General features: G+C 33.0%; 1 long non-coding RNA gene across 9 annotated transcripts; it reads right to left on the bottom strand.

The window, feature by feature from the left end:
* Positions 1-251: 251 nt before the first annotated feature.
* LOC106359536 lies at positions 252-2,664 on the bottom strand. Of its 9 annotated transcripts, none has more exons than XR_001272567.3 (5): positions 2,182-2,663; positions 1,807-2,000; positions 1,650-1,720; positions 1,030-1,416; positions 252-723 (listed from the first exon to the last, which is right to left on the bottom strand). It is a non-coding gene; the product is annotated as an uncharacterized LOC106359536 (long non-coding RNA). The 9 variants fall into 9 exon arrangements; XR_007338352.1 differs by having other exon boundaries at positions 252-444; positions 556-723; positions 1,030-1,259; positions 1,650-2,000; positions 2,182-2,659; XR_007338363.1 differs by having other exon boundaries at positions 1,030-1,259; positions 1,654-1,720; positions 2,182-2,658.
* Between the last annotated feature and the right edge of the window lie 2,482 nt (positions 2,665-5,146).

Below are 5,146 nucleotides of genomic sequence, written 5' to 3'. Positions count from 1 at the left end.
CATGAGTTTGAAACAATGACATTATCTTGGCCAAATAAATCAATTTAATTTATCAATTTTCATCTATAATTTTATTTGAATTGATCACATGTCAAAATAGAAATATGAGATCACAAATTTATAAAATAAGAATCTAAATTATGTAGGGAATAAAACATTTTGTGAAGTTTTAAAACAAAGAGAATAATAAAGAAAAACACTCTCTTTTAATCATTTCCATAACAATTTTACGAAAACATAAAGAAGACAAAGAGATCAACCATCTGTACTTATGCTACAAATTTCAACCTTGGTCACCGTTCTCATCATGAATTTGATTATACACAATGAAACGTAATTTAAAATGATCAACTACAAACCTATTCACTACCATCCTCACTCTCAATTTCATTATTAACCTCCGACACTGACTTGTTAGATTCTATCTTCATTTAAACATCCCTACTGAAAATCACAATGACTCAAATAACAACCAATCATTAGAATCTGAAGGAAGAAGAACAAATTATAATTTTGTGATTGTTGGCACTGGTGAAGCAAATTAAGAAACTATACCTTCAGTATTGGTATTAGGATTCAGCCACCTAAGCAAATTACAAACTATGAACCTTATCAGCTGATGGAGAAAGTTCCTTTATGATCAAGTAAACCGTTCTCTCCCAAACCAGTGTCTTTAGATTGGGAAAGCTTTGTAACAGAAAAGAAAACTTCTTTTGCTTCAACCTGCACATGAAGCAATATGAGGAACCATGTAAAATGTTTAATTCACTAATATATACAAATGTCGCTATACATTATTTTGTTCGGTAAGCATGTATCAGAGTTTCAAATGAATAAAACTGGAATCCGTGTAACGATAAAACATCATGGGTGAATGACTCCCCTTTGTCAATGAAATAGAGAAGTTTTGTGATGAACTACCAAATTTCATTTGGAAACATCTAATAAGATTCCATTTAAAGAAAGGGAGAATAACAAAAACAACAAAGAAGACGTAATACAAAGGATGTAGTGTTTACATGCGAGTACCTTGTAGTGTCTACTATGATTTGCTGCAGTTTCCACCCCCAGCGATAGAGGCTGGCTTCAAGTTGTCATGTTCATCTTCCTCCTTTTTGGCTTTGTAGATATGGCGTTGGTGGAATCTGTAGTATATCGACAGTAGCATAAGGCCACTGATCCCACTGGAGACAGTTATGTAAGACCATTCGAAAATACGGAGTTGGGTATTTTTTTTATTCAGTGAGCTGTGATTCAACCTATCCATAAAAACAAAAAAAATGTGAGGCACATAATCATCAAAACACCAGTTTTATAAACATTCACAGAGCTTAGAAGACAACAAAACGTTAAAAAACAGTCACTGGCTTCTTCTTTTCTTCGGTGTAGAAAATGAATTTTCAAAGCCACAATTAGCTGCAGGGAAAATAAATAAGACAAAGTAACATATATACACCATTGAGAGCAGTAACAATCAAATTTTATAAATCATATATATATATTCTTATTTGAACTATTATATCACGTAAGCATATTATACCCAATTATAAAAAAGTAATATATAATAATATTAGTCTTACAGCTGTATGTGCAACAACAAAAAAAAAAAATAAGAAGCTTCAATAGTGAGAGTGAAATGATTAACGTACATACACTCAGGACAATGTAAGGCCCTTTGCTCCTTATCCTCTCTGCAAGCTTCTTCCCCATTTCCATAACCCTGAGAAAAATTCAGTGCTTTAAATGCTACATGAAACACATTTTGTTAGTTGAGGAGAATAACAGACGTGGGTTTAGGGAAGCCACCATTGTTAACACTGGGCCACTGGCAAGTGGCAACACAAATATTGGAGAGGAGAACAGGTAAAAGGAATGTCTACAGAGTATATTCGAAAAGCTACCCATTGATCCGCCTTCTTGCTAGCATTTGAAGGTCAAACCTCTTTTAACTCCTCTTGATCTTCAAATGTTTTGAGAATTTCATTGTATGCCATGAATTTCTTGCACAGAACAGGAAGACAAAACAATGTATCAGTTGAGGCCAATACTTTATTCCGGAAAATGATACAGTTTTCATACTTTTTTATTCTAAAAAATCAAAAGGGAAAGTACTTTGCACACACACAACACAAACAATAGATTGGTCAGAACCAAGATTCACAGGATAGACAATCCACTAACCTCAATCCAATTCATCCTACGTAGTATCGATATCAGATCCACTCCCAGAATCCTAATTCGTATCATGTCTCTTGAGTGGCCATGGATATGATAAACTAAACCTCCTCGGAGTCGGCGAAATCTCAACCGTTTGTTGTCTGTCTTCCCCACTGGTCTGACCTCCATGAGTCATGAACTCGTATGACAAACATGGCACGAGTTATGAAGCTGCAACCATGTAAGCAAGCAAACTTGGTGGTAAACGATCACATCCTTATAAAATTAAGCCGGGGCTGTGGCGGTGGATTTCGCCGTTCCTATAGCTATGAATACTGTGGGGTTTGATTACCGGGTACAAAGAGTAGAGGAAGAGCAAGAGACTCTGAATTATTTATTTCTCATGGCCATAGCTTTCAATTTTGGTTGAATTAAAGTTTGGAAGAAACGATTTTTATAGGAGAATATAATAGGGAGGTGAAATGAGACCATAAGAAAAGAGTAAAAGATAATTGATTGATAAAGATGTTGCGTGTAACGGAGATCTCCAAGGATCCGAAACTGAGAAGAGAAAGTTTGTGAGCCATTTCCAGAAGTGAGTTTGACTGGGCCAAATATCATAAGCCCACACGAAAGTCTCGATAATTATCATTTTCGAACGAAGCTCATATGACATGGCAAAATAACTCTTTTCTATTGGTTGATTTTTTAGTCCTATGTGGACAGCTTAGATGTTGATCTTATTCAACTTTTAGTATTGTATTGATATTCACCAAATAGAACGTGCATTGTCATACTCATATAAAAACGTAATGAACATTGTCATATAATTTGATCTTTGAAAGTTGATCTACAGTCATATATTGCAACTGATAAACATTTTCATAGTTTTTGATCTTGATCTAGAGTCATATAATTCATGTCTCTGTCATTTTCCTTAGTTTACACATCCAAATAAAGTTTACACTATGTACATGTAGAGAGTAACATCCATGATTTATAATGGCACCATGTACATGTTTGTACCAAAATTTGATCGGTTCATATTTCAACAATGATGTGTTAAACTTCGTTTACCATTGATGTGCAGAAATTTCTTCCATATATTCATGCATATTGCTCAATTCATATATTTCTGAAAATTGAAAACATTATTTTTAAATGTCGTTAGCCTTGAATTACAATACTGCTATCTTTGACATGAGAAATATCATCACTTTCTAAACCAAACACAGTAAGCATTTGGAGAAGAGGAAGATGGTGAATTACATGAAAATTTAAAATCTAATATATTCTGGTCATAAGATATGGGCATATTTAGTTTTCAAAGAAAAAAATTATATCCTACATTTAAAAGTCCAATAACTACAAACCATAAATATCGCAATAATATCCATATTTTGTAAAACTAAAATGTTGAAAGTAAATAAAATCTGTTCAAATCTAACACAAACATCGTAAAGGATATATACTCTCATTTACCGAATTTTCAAGGAGTTTTTGCTAAAACTAACCCACAACTTGATTTTAACCTCAAACCTATACCCAAACTTGAATCAAATACAAAACTAACCTAAAAACCTAGTGAAATTACAGCTCAGCCCCTTGTGACCAAACAAAAAAACAGAAGCCATTTTTACGAATATAGCCCCAGTAAATCGTCTGAGTCGTCTGAGATGTTGGAAGTCGTCTGGACGACTGAAGTTTAAGTCGTCTGGTACCAGTTTATTTTAAAAATAATTTATAAATCTTGTAAAAAAATATTTTGATGCGTGAAAAATAAAAATCAAGTAATTATAAACAGTTTTAAGTGATATAAATTAAGATATGATAAAATTGATTTGTTTTGAAGTTAGATGAGTGGAAGTAGTGAATCATGAAATACTTTGGTTTAGGAGTTTGACAAACATATGTTGTAGTATTGTATGTATTGTTAGGGTTAGATTTTGGAAAACTAAAATGTTTTTTTCAAAAATTAGTTTTCACCTATATGTGTTTAATTAGATAATTAAGTTTAGGGGTTATGTTTAGGGTGTGGACGACTTATATTTCAGTCGTCTGTTGAATAATTTACTCGGACGACGTATATTTCAGTCGTCCACATCGTACCAAACTTTTAATTTTACCAATGTACGTTTTAACCTAACCGGATCATTTACCGGACATATAAAAGCTAGTTTAGGGGTTATGTTTAGGGTCTAGACGATTTACATTTCAGTCGTCTGGTGAAGAAATTAAAACAGATGACTTACATGTAAATCGTCCAAATATTCCCGCCTAAATTTTTTTTTAAAAATTATTTTCCCGCTTAAATAATTTAAACTAGACGACTTACTTGTAAGTCGTCTGGAAAGTCTTCTATTTTAGTTTCCCGCTAAAAATATTTAATTTTCCGCTAAAAATATTAAACTTTTCTGGACAACTTACATGTAAGTCGTCTGTTTTAATTTCTTCACCAGACGACTGAAATGTAAGTCGTCCAGGTAGTCGTCTGAGTCAAAAATATTTAACCTAATTAGATTTTTTGTCTCCCTATATAAAGAAAAATTTATACATTCTCTCTCTTCCTCTCAAATGGCTGCAACAAAAATGTAATGTTCATCATTCTAAAACTCTCCAACCTCTCTCTAATCTCTTTGACTTGAAAACACCAAACTTTATATGAATTTTTCAGTTTTGTCTCATGTATTTCTTACTAATCTATCTCTTTTGCAGGTTTTTAATCAAATGGTACTCACCTTCCACTAATTTAAAGGTAGATCTATTAATTTTACATATATATTTTTGTGTGTTCTATAAATGTAGATTTATCTAATCTTCCACTCATTTTCTCTATTTTTAAGTCATTTGAACGTTTTTGGATATGCAGGTTTTTCAGATCTGGATTTGATATGCAGGTCTTTTAGATCTGGAAGACTTCTGGGACGACTTACCTGTTAGTCGTCTGGAAGTCATCTGGACTTCTTGGAAGTCTTCTGACAAAGTCGCC

The sequence above is a fragment of the Brassica napus genome, chromosome A1, assembly GCF_020379485.1.
Source record: "Brassica napus cultivar Da-Ae chromosome A1, Da-Ae, whole genome shotgun sequence".
In the NCBI taxonomy this organism is placed as follows: Eukaryota; Viridiplantae; Streptophyta; class Magnoliopsida; order Brassicales; family Brassicaceae; genus Brassica; species Brassica napus.
Note: the sequence above shows the minus strand (reverse complement) of the source record. Positions and strands in the feature narration are given on the sequence as shown.